Here is a 14691-nt window from a genome sequence, read left to right on the forward strand (position 1 = left end):
CGGAGACATTTTACATTTCAGTTTAAGTACATACGTTACAGGAAAAGAAAAAAGCTTTTTATTTTTGCCTTTTAGGTAAAGAATTGAACTTACATTTATCACAAACAAGTTCTTCAACTAAAATGTCTATGTTAAATTCGATTATCATAATTTAGATACCGTACACTTTAATTCTTTTCATAATTAATAAAATCATTAATTCAAGAAAAAAAATGAAGTTATACCCTCTCCACTTTTGTAATATAAAAATAAATCAAATTAAATATATTTCAAATTATTTGTAAAAATTGTGTTTCATTTTAAATTAAATTATATATTTATTTTTTTATGGATTATTTTACAAAATAAATGGTATATGAATTTTTTTATTTTCCAATAAATACAGTAATAAATTATAATATGTTGTTTATTGGAAAGATATTTTATATAAATTTCACAAAATACAGAAACAAAAAATAGTAATTTAATTTTAAAATAAAATATACTCTTTTACAATAATTTAACAAAAAAACATATGTATTCAACAATGTAAAATCAAGAAACCTTGGTATTATAGAAATGATAACAGGCAAGACAGAATAGGAATGAGTTTCATTATTCTGTATCTATTTATAAAAAAAAAATTATCCTCATTGTTATACAAACAGTAAACAAGTATAACATTCTTATCTCATCTCATATAGGTGGGTTTTCACTAATCATGATGTTCATACACACTTTTTAATTATTTTAATTAATAATTTTTTTATTAAAAAAATAGATTTAAATCTTCTCAATGTTTTTGTTTTTATTTTAAAATTTTAATTAGGTCTTATGATTTTATGTTGTTCTAATTAGGTTCCCATTATTTAAAATGTAATTCAATTTAGCTCTTTTTGTTAACGCAGCACCGATCACATTAATTCTGTATCAAGTATCAGTTTTTTTTTTTTTTTATTATAGGATTTTAGAATACCAATGCATAATAATAAGTAAATGTATAACAACCAAAACAATGATTATAAAAGTCAAATTCAACGCATTTGGAGGATGCTACCAGGCTTTAACGTAACATCAACACAGGTTGTATTTCGTATGCATTAATTAAAAGCAGATTTCCTTTGAGTTAGTTCTCACAACTTCCTTTTCATTCTGATCTCTCAATGCTTTCAATTGATTGAAGGAAGCTACGATTCTTTGTCTGTGTTCTTCATCACAGTTTGTGGTTGCTTTTGTTGTCTTCATCATATTGTTGTTGTCAGGTACACACTATATTTCTCCTTATTTCAAGTTTAGGTGTTCCTATCACGTGACTTTACATGCACACCTTCTGTATCCTATATATAGCTCTTTATTTACGATAATAATATACGCTTTTCTCTCTCATCTTACATGGTATCTAGAGCCAAAAATTTTGCTGAACCATGACTTCTTCTTCCTCGGTTACTCCCCACCTCACTACAAAAAAAATCTTCTCTTCTCCCCAAACCTTCAATACACCTATCACTCTAAAATTGGATGAAGAGAACTATCTCCTTTGGCAACAACAACTTCTGGCCACCGTGGAAGGTCTTGATCTATTACATTTCTTGGATGAGTCTTTAGTTTCTTCTGATAACACAGCAACCCACACTCCTCCAAATACCGCCCTTCATTGTCAACAAGACCGGCTTCTTCTTGCCTGACTCTTGGCCTCTATGACACAACCTATCTTGACCAAGATGATGGGCCTTTGTATTTCAGCACAAGTCTAGGATCGGTTGTGCACGTACTATGCCACACACACAAAAGCCAAGATTCGAAAGCTAAAGGTACAATTACGTCAACCAAAATAATTGAACGATTGCTAACTATCTTCTTGATATCAAGAAGATAGTAGACACTCTCTTAACTGTTGGGTCACCTGTTACTACCAAAGACATTCTTGATGGCTTACTTGAGGAATTTGACGGTGTAGAAACGTTACTGCTGGCTCAAGAAGAAAGGATTGAGAAACATCGCCTCCAAGAACAGCATCTGGTGCAAGCTCATGTGACTTTTACATCTAATAATCATTCAAGAATCTCTTTAAGACCCGCGTCCAATTCTTCCAGAGATGGCAGATTTCGCTCTAACAGGGGTGGTAGATCTTCGTATAGCAATCCCTTTAGACACAATAACACATACACCACTGCTTGCATGCAATGCCAAATCTGTGGAAGAATGGACATAGTGCCTTGGACAACTGGCATAGGTATGATGACGATTCATCTCTTCGATTCACTACAAAAAAATCAGTTACCAGAGGAGGTTATTTAGTAGAGGTTTATTGGACCTCCACGAATAAATTTAATTAAGAGAGGTTTTGCTAACTTCCATTAAGTTTTAAAGGTGTATTCTGCAAACGTTTTAGACTTATTTCAAAATCTCTAAAATACCTTTTTATTTCTCTCTATTTTTTTCATTCATTCCCTCTTCCCTTATTCTGAACCCTAATTTTCTCAACAACTCTCATTTTCGATACTCCACGGCCAATGCATCAGAACTCTCCACTATTGAATTTGGCCTCACCACCATCATCTCTCACCCTAATTCTTCCGCAACTATACCGTAGGACACGCTTCAATCCCCTCATATTTTCGTTTTTTTCTTCTTGTTCCTCGAATATTTATGATGCGAAGATCTCCACAGTTCAGATGCACCTGGTGAGTCTAATGCCTTGCACACTATTTTCGTTTTTGTTGGAATCGATGATAGGGAGTACGTTTTAGTGTCCCTCTTGGGTCTCGTTTGTGTGATGCAGATTTCTAGGGTTAAGGTTTATTCTATTCTCATTCTCCCGCTTCCACATTGATTTTTGTAATTAGTTTCACGGTATGGCTTTTCTGAAACGAAGCTCTCAAGTGCGATTGGGAGTAAGAGGAGGGAAGAGAAAACTTTGGTGGTGTTATGGTTTCGAAACATAAGTGTGGTATAAGAAAGAAACAAGTTAGAGAAGGTGGGTACACACTTTTAGTAGTTTGTTTGGGGAAATTTCTTCACCTACTCCTCTTAAGTTAAGAAACATTTTCCTAAAAGCAAGTTTTATGCAACTGTATCCATTCATGGAATTAGAACCTTAGATTGTTTGTTATTTGGGCCATATTTATTTCAGAACTTTTGGCTCTCTGTTTGCATACATTCATGGAATGTTTAGTTCATAGATTTCTTGACAGCATTGCATTAGCTTGTACCTTTTCTAATTAAGTTTTTGGTTAAGATCTTTATCCTTGGCTTGTTGCCCTCTATTGCATTGTAGGTGGGTAATGCTCTTGGGGATGCTAGTCCCAACGTTCATATAAACATTTTGTTACTCTCAATCCGAATTAAGGTTTTTGTCCTTTGCATTTCTACCTTTTCTCAACATCTTTGTAATTATTTTATTTTACTTTCCCTTAAACCTCCTCTTTATCTCTGTGTTGCAGCTGCATAGTTTGATTGCTATGGAGAAATAAGGTAATTTAGTTTTTATTGCAGCTAATGATTTCACTGAGAAGCATTATAGCTAATGAGTATTTTGTTTATGGCTTTGTTTTCATCATGTTGTGATGTTTACTCTGTTGTGATTAAGATGAAAGTTGCAACAAAAGGAAAGAAAAGAATGCGCACAATATAGAGGCTTTTATCGGTAAGTTATTATTTGTCCCAATTGTAAACTATGACTAATAAATTTTCAAATCCTGCTCAATTTTCCGTCAATGTTTATTGTATAATGATTCTCTTATTGTCTTTTGTTACTTTTTTTCATTCAAAAAGTTTGAATTTGAGACTTGTATACTTATAGCAGTAAGTTTTTATTAATGAAGAAATATTGTTTGAATTTTTATTTTACATGATTTCGTGTGTATAGTTTGATTAAAAGGAAATAGGGTATACGAACTCGTGCTATTAACCGATTTTGATCAAATAATTGAGTAATAAAACATTTTGTACTTTCGCATTTTTAAATTTATAAAATGTAGCTGATATATTATTTTTTATTTAAAAATGAAATATTAATATTGCACTTTTATTAATTCTGTTTTAAAAATGAAAATATTAATATGTAGTCTGATTATGAACATGTTTTAAGTGCATTTTAGCCATTACAAAGAAAATGAACTTAAGATTTGTTCAATCAGAGTAAAACATCATTGCTACAAGCTAAGAATGGTTCATCCAAAAGTCATGACATTAAAGTGTTTTAATTGACCTGCTATTAATTAAAGTCATATATGAAAAAGGCCAATTGGAACGTGTCAAACTCCAGGGTGAGGCAGCTGCCAAACTTTATATCTCTCAAAGTCTTCAAAGATTACTAGTATCAAATTTCTAACATATGTTTGCAAACAGATTTGGAACTTGGAAGAAAAGACAAGATTCTGACATATGTTTGCAAACAAAATTATTGTATGTTTGTATGTTTGTTAACCTTATTTTTATTTTTAATTGCATTTTGATCTTTACCATATAATTTCCCTTTATCAACCTCATTTCTTTGAATCTGAATCCATCCCAAAATTGTTATTCTAGGACATTTATATTGTTGTTAAGGTTTTTTCTTATGAAATTTACAAGGTTAACTATTAATTATCTATAATAAATTTCTTATAACACCAATAATGCAGAGTCCATTTCTGAATAATATTTTTTTGTTAACTTTCTTTAAGTATTTTTGGTATTCTCTCCAATCTGAGTTAAAGTTTGACTTTAGCAATGCATATAATAAACTTGTGTTAATTTATTTGATAATAAGTTTGGTGCATCCTTGGCAGGTGAAGAACAAAGTAGAGTTGTTGAAAGCATTAAATGAGTATAATGTAGGAGATAAAGTGGTGTTGATGGTTCAAAGGGTAGTGAAAAGTTGGAGCTGCCTATGGTACTCGAGGAACAAAGTTCTTGAAATGTCAATTGTACTGAGAAAGGAGTTGATCTTTCAGGTTAGGTTGATTACTTTTAGTTACTTCCTATATTTGAATGCTCATCATTGGCATCAACTTCTTTCATTGTATGATGATATTTCTTCTTTTAACTGAAGCATGCATAGTTTTGATTAGCAAATGCTTCTTATAGTTGGTGGAACATCTATGTGACGCCTGCCTCTAAACTTTATTGATATTTCACTGTATAACGTTGTTGTGTGCATAGATGGAGCAAGGGATGCCTTGAGCCTGTCTGGTACCATGCTTGGATATTACCCGCTGAGAGTGCTGCCTTCAAATACTGCTATTGCACCTGTGAATCCAACATTTTTGCTTAGGGTAATATTTTTCTGTTCATGATGCCTATTACACATATTTGAAGATGTTTGGCCATAGTGAATTAGCATTGCTATTAACCTTCCTGATGGTGCTGTATTTCACAGTCTAAAGATGAAAGGGAAATGTGCTTAAGAAGCTCAGGACACAAGGTGCACACCCGCTCAATGCCTTTATATTACTGAATTAATTGAATGGATAGATTGTATTTAGGCCAGTTTCAGTTGCATATACCTTGTGAAATGAATTTCTTTGGGAATGAGAAGTTTTCTGTCGGTGTATATTTATGTTTGCATGATGGGTGTTTAGTCCCTTTTCTGGCAAGAGTAAGGCTGGGCACATTACCCTCTATAAACCTCATTAGATTGGAGCCTTTTGTGCTAGACTGTGGCCTCCGTCCTTGCAATAGAACTTGAACTGGTTTTTTAGCATGTGATGTCTCCTAAAATTTACTATATTAATTATGATATTGATATTGAAAATTGGCTTATTTTCTTTGATTTTTATTCCTTCCTAATCAATGTGGACAATACTGATTTCTTTTGAATAAAGCATAAAGATAAGTTAAGCTTTCAAAGACTGAGACACATATTTTATATTTGAAACTTTCACATGCTCAAAATTTTGAACATGTGCGTGCAGGCACCGTTGTTGATTGGGTGTGATGTAAGAAATTTGACTGCTGAAACACTTGAGATTATAAGGCAATGAAGAAGTCATTGCCATTAATCAAGGTCATACTACTGCTTTCTATTATTGTTACCAAGTTAATGCATAACTCTCTGTATGTGGTGCCAATGGTGTTTATTTTGTTACATAAAATGGATAAATTTGAGATGTATTAATCAGTAATTTGTTTTGTACCCTTGGTTTATTGTGAATCTGTGAGACAGATACGCATTCTTTATGTATTTAAATGGTCTATTATCAATACAAGTTTCACTTACTGATGGAAACATTGTTTCTTGAATTAGGTATAGGCTTATAGCTTGATTTAATGTAACTCCTACTTAAACCAATTACTTCAAAGGATATTTCTGGAATAACAGTATAATTAGGACATTATTAATTATAATTAACTAACTTAACTATTTTTAGTGGATTTGATGAAATTTATTAGTTGTTTCTTATGTAAAAGATCGGAAGGAGCACATTTTTCATCTATCTCAGTGACTATGGTAAGTAAGGATACTGATTATTTATTTTGTATCTCTGCAGACTCACTTGGAATCCAGGGAAGGAAAGTTCAAGCTTCTGGTGTAGATGGTTGCAGACAGGTAATATATTTTGAACTATTCCTTCTACTGAATCTCGTATACTTTCTGAATGGAAATCAACATCATTCAAGAGCCAAATCTCCTATACTTTGTCAGCAAATGTTCCTCTTTAGGTCTTCATGTGACAAAGTATGTCACTAAGACGAAGTTTAAAGTCGCATACATGCTACTATGTGCTAAATTTAGACTTTACTTTTCAATCTTTACAGGTTTGGGCAGGTCCTTTATCAGGAAATCGATTGGTTGTTGCTCTCTTGGAATCGGTGCTCAAAAGTTGCCACGATAACAGCTTCATGGGAAGCACTTGGGCTTGAATCTGGCATTCATGTTTCTGTGAGGGATCTGTGGCAAGTAAGCTAGCACACTTGCATGAAACTGCTTATGTCAGTCTGTGTTTCCTATTTATAAGAGCATATTATATGTTTTTTTGCCCCTTTTTTTTATCTTGCAGCACAAGTTAGTAGCTGAAGATGCAGTGTCATCGTTCAGTGCTGAGTTGATATCCACGACTGTAAACTCTACATTTTTACTCCATTTACAGTATCTCACTCTGCAGAGTAGTAGCTCATACTTCATCCACTCATGTTCCATCTGTATAGTCCATTATGGATTCGCTGCATGTTTCTTCTCTTCTCTTCTCGTCTATTGCATTATTTGTTGGTCAGATTCAGACATGAACGACTTAGAATAATTCAACATCTTGGGTTTACATCTCAAATACATTGTGTACAGGATGGTCTGGTCCCTGCTCATTCATCATGTTTACATAATTTCTGTACTAAAAAGTTCCCTCGAATGGATTTTATATATTTCAGAAACTATGATCGAGGTTTCTAATAAAACGGTTATTAATGATTTTGTATTTTAGTTTTCAATGTGAATTTTAGTATAAAAAAGTCTTTCTATTTTCAACTCTCTAACCCATGATTAAATATAGTTATTTTCAACATCATGTATTTTCTTTTTTTAGATTTACATTGTAATTGTTAATACTTTATGAAATCATCAATAAAAGTAACTTTGGTTAATTTTTGTGTAATTTACGAATTTATATATTTTATTTATTTTTTATTATAAAAATAATTCCATTAAATTAATAAATTATAAATGTTGGTGGGTAATTACAAATAAAGGAGGTTTCAAACCTCCACAAAATAATAGTTAGCAATAGAAGAGGTTAAAACCCTCCACAATATAATTTGGATACCAGGGGTTGTTCAAAACCTCTGCAAATAATTTGTGGGGACTCTAATTGTAGAGGTCCAAAAAACCTCTGCAAATTAATTTGTGGAGGGTGAAAACCTCCGCAGATCGAAAAAAAAACCTCCATTAAATATTAATTTTTTTGTAGTGATTAATGCTAACTCTACTTAGTTTTTCTCAACAGAAGACATAACTTAATCCATTCTGGGTGCATCCTCCACCATAAACGATCCACTATGGTATCCTGGAGCCACTCACCATATTACAAATGATGTGAATAACTACACCAAGAAACAATCTTTTAATGGCAATGACGTTGTCAAATTGGGTAATGGTGTAGGTATGAATATTCGTCATATAGGCACTGCTTGTTATGAACTTACACACACAGTCACCTATTTTTCTTCACAATCTTTTACATGTCCCTGAAATCAAAAAGAATCTCATGAGTGTTTCAAAATGTGCTCAAGATAATAATTTCTTTTACATGTTAACAAATGCTTTGTTAAACATCAGACAACCAAGGAGATAATTAATGTTAAAGAAGGTTTATATATTTTTCCATCCCTTAAAAACATAAACATGTATTCTGTCAATACTGTTACATGTAACTATGTACAATCTCCATTTTCTCTTTGGCATTCAAGGCTTGGCCATGCATCTACGGCTGTTGTTAAACGTGTACTGATTGTAAAATTTGTGGGTAATAGAAAACGAGAGAAATAATTATATTTTTTGCTTCAGTTATCGTTTTAGAGAATCAAAATGCTTTAAACGCTGCCCAATTCTCATATAACCATAAAATACAATGAACTTACACAATATATGTTCACAGAAATTTTTGGAAGGCATGGAGGAGATGAGTCTTTCCCAATACAGAAAAGCTAGAAACGTGCTGCAAAAGAAAAATAGTTGGTTTTATAGTTTGAAAATTTTGAAGCTTGAGAACTGTAATTCAACCATGTGCAATTCCATAAAATATTCTTCCTTATTTGAGGAGCTTAAAAGAATTGCAAGTACAGGCCTCCAACAATGTAGAGGTAATTTTTGAGATGAATGCTGAAGAGGGAACTGGATCAGTATTCCACTTGGAGAAATTGAGTTTAAAAAAGCTACCAAAGCTTAAGGATGTGTGGGAAAGAAAGGGTAAAGGAACCAAGAGCTTTCAAAATCTGAGGCTAGTCCATGTCGATGAATGTAAAAACCTGCGAAGTGTGTTTCCTTTGACCTTTGCAAAAAATCTTAAGAAACTCGAAAAACTTGAAATAATAAGTTGTCATCTATTGCATGAAATTGTTAGAAAGGAAGACGACACAGAAGCGGTGTTCTTGTTTCCTTGCGTAACTACACTTTATCTTTGTCATCTGCCAGAGCTCATTTACTTTTACTCACAATCATTTACTTTGGATTGCTCTGAGTTAAATTTATTACTCGTGATGGGTTGCCCAGAGTTGGAGCTATTTGGAAGCACTACAAAAAAATTAATATTTAATGGAGGTTTTTTTTTCGATCTGCGGAGGTTTTCACCCTCCACAAATTAATTTGCAGAGGTTTTTTGGACCTCTACAATTAGAGTCCCCACAAATTATTTGCAGAGGTTTTGAACAACCCCTGGTATCCAAATTATATTGTGGAGGGTTTTAACCTCTTCTATTGCTAACTATTATTTTGTGGAGGTTTGAAACCTCCTTTATTTGTAATTACCCACCAACATTTATAATTTATTAATTTAATGGAATTATTTTTATAATAAAAAATAAATAAAATATATAAATTCGTAAATTACACAAAAATTAACCAAAGTTACTTTTATTGATGATTTCATAAAGTATTAACAATTACAATGTAAATCTAAAAAAAGAAAATACATGATGTTGAAAATAACTATATTTAATCATGGGTTAGAGAGTTGAAAATAGAAAGACTTTTTTATACTAAAATTCACATTGAAAACTAAAATACAAAATCATTAATAACCGTTTTATTAGAAACCTCGATCATAGTTTCTGAAATATATAAAATCCATTCGAGGGAACTTTTTAGTACAGAAATTATGTAAACATGATGAATGAGCAGGGACCAGACCATCCTGTACACAATGTATTTGAGATGTAAACCCAAGATGTTGAATTATTCTAAGTCGTTCATGTCTGAATCTGACCAACAAATAATGCAATAGACGAGAAGAGAAGAGAAGAAACATGCAGCGAATCCATAATGGACTATACAGATGGAACATGAGTGGATGAAGTATGAGCTACTACTCTGCAGAGTGAGATACTGTAAATGGAGTAAAAATGTAGAGTTTACAGTCGTGGATATCAACTCAGCACTGAACGATGACACTGCATCTTCAGCTACTAACTTGTGCTGCAAGATAAAAAAAAGGGGCAAAAAAACATATAATATGCTCTTATAAATAGGAAACACAGACTGACATAAGCAGTTTCATGCAAGTGTGCTAGCTTACTTGCCACAGATCCCTCACAGAAACATGAATGCCAGATTCAAGCCCAAGTGCTTCCCATGAAGCTGTTATCGTGGCAACTTTTGAGCACCGATTCCAAGAGAGCAACAACCAATCGATTTCCTGATAAAGGACCTGCCCAAACCTGTAAAGATTGAAAAGTAAAGTCTAAATTTAGCACATAGTAGCATGTATGCGACTTTAAACTTCGTCTTAGTGACATACTTTGTCACATGAAGACCTAAAGAGGAACATTTGCTGACAAAGTATAGGAGATTTGGCTCTTGAATGATGTTGATTTCCATTCAGAAAGTATACGAGATTCAGTAGAAGGAATAGTTCAAAATATATTACCTGTCTGCAACCATCTACACCAGAAGCTTGAACTTTCCTTCCCTGGATTCCAAGTGAGTCTGCAGAGATACAAAATAAATAATCAGTATCCTTACTTACCATAGTCACTGAGATAGATGAAAAATGTGCTCCTTCCGATCTTTTACATAAGAAACAACTAATAAATTTCATCAAATCCACTAAAAATAGTTAAGTTAGTTAATTATAATTAATAATGTCCTAATTATACTGTTATTCCAGAAATATCCTTTGAAGTAATTGGTTTAAGTAGGAGTTACATTAAATCAAGCTATAAGCCTATACCTAATTCAAGAAACAATGTTTCCATCAGTAAGTGAAACTTGTATTGATAATAGACCATTTAAATACATAAAGAATGCGTATCTGTCTCACAGATTCACAATAAACCAAGGGTACAAAACAAATTACTGATTAATACATCTCAAATTTATCCATTTTATGTAACAAAATAAACACCATTGGCACCACATACAGAGAGTTATGCATTAACTTGGTAACAATAATAGAAAGCAGTAGTATGACCTTGATTAATGGCAATGACTTCTTCATTGCCTTATAATCTCAAGTGTTTCAGCAGTCAAATTTCTTACATCACACCCAATCAACAACGGTGCCTGCACGCACATGTTCAAAATTTTGAGCATGTGAAAGTTTCAAATATAAAATATGTGTCTCAGTCTTTGAAAGCTTAACTTATCTTTATGCTTTATTCAAAAGAAATCAGTATTGTCCACATTGATTAGGAAGGAATAAAAATCAAAGAAAATAAGCCAATTTTCAATATCAATATCATAATTAATATAGTAAATTTTAGGAGACATCACATGCTAAAAAACCAGTTCAAGTTCTATTGCAAGGACGGAGGCCACAGTCTAGCACAAAAGGCTCCAATCTAATGAGGTTTATAGAGGGTAATGTGCCCAGCCTTACTCTTGCCAGAAAAGGGACTAAACACCCATCATGCAAACATAAATATACACCGACAGAAAACTTCTCATTCCCAAAGAAATTCATTTCACAAGGTATATGCAACTGAAACTGGCCTAAATACAATCTATCCATTCAATTAATTCAGTAATATAAAGGCATTGAGCGGGTGTGCACCTTGTGTCCTGAGCTTCTTAAGCACATTTCCCTTTCATCTTTAGACTGTGAAATACAGCACCATCAGGAAGGTTAATAGCAATGCTAATTCACTATGGCCAAACATCTTCAAATATGTGTAATAGGCATCATGAACAGAAAAATATTACCCTAAGCAAAAATGTTGGATTCACAGGTGCAATAGCAGTATTTGAAGGCAGCACTCTCAGCGGGTAATATCCAAGCATGGTACCAGACAGGCTCAAGGCATCCCTTGCTCCATCTATGCACACAACAACGTTATACAGTGAAATATCAATAAAGTTTAGAGGCAGGCGTCACATAGATGTTCCACCAACTATAAGAAGCATTTGCTAATCAAAACTATGCATGCTTCAGTTAAAAGAAGAAATATCATCATACAATGAAAGAAGTTGATGCCAATGATGAGCATTCAAATATAGGAAGTAACTAAAAGTAATCAACCTAACCTGAAAGATCAACTCCTTTCTCAGTACAATTGACATTTCAAGAACTTTGTTCCTCGAGTACCATAGGCAGCTCCAACTTTTCACTACCCTTTGAACCATCAACACCACTTTATCTCCTACATTATACTCATTTAATGCTTTCAACAACTCTACTTTGTTCTTCACCTGCCAAGGATGCACCAAACTTATTATCAAATAAATTAACACAAGTTTATTATATGCATTGCTAAAGTCAAACTTTAACTCAGATTGGAGAGAATACCAAAAATACTTAAAGAAAGTTAACAAAAAAATATTATTCAGAAATGGACTCTGCATTATTGGTGTTATAAGAAATTTATTATAGATAATTAATAGTTAACCTTGTAAATTTCATAAGAAAAAACCTTAACAACAATATAAATGTCCTAGAATAACAATTTTGGGATGGATTCAGATTCAAAGAAATGAGGTTGATAAAGGGAAATTATATGGTAAAGATCAAAATGCAATTAAAAATAAAAATAAGGTTAACAAACATACAAACATACAATAATTTTGTTTGCAAACATATGTCAGAATCTTGTCTTTTCTTCCAAGTTCCAAATCTGTTTGCAAACATATGTTAGAAATTTGATACTAGTAATCTTTGAAGACTTTGAGAGATATAAAGTTTGGCAGCTGCCTCACCCTGGAGTTTGACACGTTCCAATTGGCCTTTTTCATATATGACTTTAATTAATAGCAGGTCAATTAAAACACTTTAATGTCATGACTTTTGGATGAACCATTCTTAGCTTGTAGCAATGATGTTTTACTCTGATTGAACAAATCTTAAGTTCATTTTCTTTGTAATGGCTAAAATGCACTTAAAACATGTTCATAATCAGACTACATATTAATATTTTCATTTTTAAAACAGAATTAATAAAAGTGCAATATTAATATTTCATTTTTAAATAAAAAATAATATATCAGCTACATTTTATAAATTTAAAAATGCGAAAGTACAAAATGTTTTATTACTCAATTATTTGATCAAAATCGGTTAATAGCACGAGTTCGTATACCCTATTTCCTTTTAATCAAACTATACACACGAAATCATGTAAAATAAAAATTCAAACAATATTTCTTCATTAATAAAAACTTACTGCTATAAGTATACAAGTCTCAAATTCAAACTTTTTGAATGAAAAAAAGTAACAAAAGACAATAAGAGAATCATTATACAATAAACATTGACGGAAAATTGAGCAGGATTTGAAAATTTATTAGTCATAGTTTACAATTGGGACAAATAATAACTTACCGATAAAAGCCTCTATATTGTGCGCATTCTTTTCTTTCCTTTTGTTGCAACTTTCATCTTAATCACAACAGAGTAAACATCACAACATGATGAAAACAAAGCCATAAACAAAATACTCATTAGCTATAATGCTTCTCAGTGAAATCATTAGCTGCAATAAAAACTAAATTACCTTATTTCTCCATAGCAATCAAACTATGCAGCTGCAACACAGAGATAAAGAGGAGGTTTAAGGGAAAGTAAAATAAAATAATTACAAAGATGTTGAGAAAAGGTAGAAATGCAAAGGACAAAAACCTTAATTCGGATTGAGAGTAACAAAATGTTTATATGAACGTTGGGACTAGCATCCCCAAGAGCATTACCCACCTACAATGCAATAGAGGGCAACAAGCCAAGGATAAAGATCTTAACCAAAAACTTAATTAGAAAAGGTACAAGCTAATGCAATGCTGTCAAGAAATCTATGAACTAAACATTCCATGAATGTATGCAAACAGAGAGCCAAAAGTTCTGAAATAAATATGGCCCAAATAACAAACAATCTAAGGTTCTAATTCCATGAATGGATACAGTTGCATAAAACTTGCTTTTAGGAAAATGTTTCTTAACTTAAGAGGAGTAGGTGAAGAAATTTCCCCAAACAAACTACTAAAAGTGTGTACCCACCTTCTCTAACTTGTTTCTTTCTTATACCACACTTATGTTTCGAAACCATAACACCACCAAAGTTTTCTCTTCCCTCCTCTTACTCCCAATCGCACTTGAGAGCTTCGTTTCAGAAAAGCCATACCGTGAAACTAATTACAAAAATCAATGTGGAAGCGGGAGAATGAGAATAGAATAAACCTTAACCCTAGAAATCTGCATCACACAAACGAGACCCAAGAGGGACACTAAAACGTACTCCCTATCATCGATTCCAACAAAAACGAAAATAGTGTGCAAGGCATTAGACTCACCAGGTGCATCTGAACTGTGGAGATCTTCGCATCATAAATATTCGAGGAACAAGAAGAAAAAAACGAAAATATGAGGGGATTGAAGCGTGTCCTACGGTATAGTTGCGGAAGAATTAGGGTGAGAGATGATGGTGGTGAGGCCAAATTCAATAGTGGAGAGTTCTGATGCATTGGCCGTGGAGTATCGAAAATGAGAGTTGTTGAGAAAATTAGGGTTCAGAATAAGGGAAGAGGGAATGAATGAAAAAAATAGAGAGAAATAAAAAGGTATTTTAGAGATTTTGAAATAAGTCTAAAACGTTTGCAGA

At 32.7% G+C, this 14691-nt stretch overlaps 2 pseudogenes; one reads left to right on the forward strand and one right to left on the reverse strand.

The window, feature by feature from the left end:
• Nucleotides 1–2679: 2679 nt before the first annotated feature.
• On the forward strand, nucleotides 2680–7539 carry LOC114166833 (annotated as a pseudogene).
• Nucleotides 7540–9507: 1968 nt separating this feature from the next.
• LOC114166489 lies at nucleotides 9508–14691 on the reverse strand (annotated as a pseudogene).

Source organism: Vigna unguiculata, chromosome 10 (assembly GCF_004118075.2).
Source record: "Vigna unguiculata cultivar IT97K-499-35 chromosome 10, ASM411807v1, whole genome shotgun sequence".
NCBI classification, from domain to species: domain Eukaryota; kingdom Viridiplantae; phylum Streptophyta; class Magnoliopsida; order Fabales; family Fabaceae; genus Vigna; species Vigna unguiculata.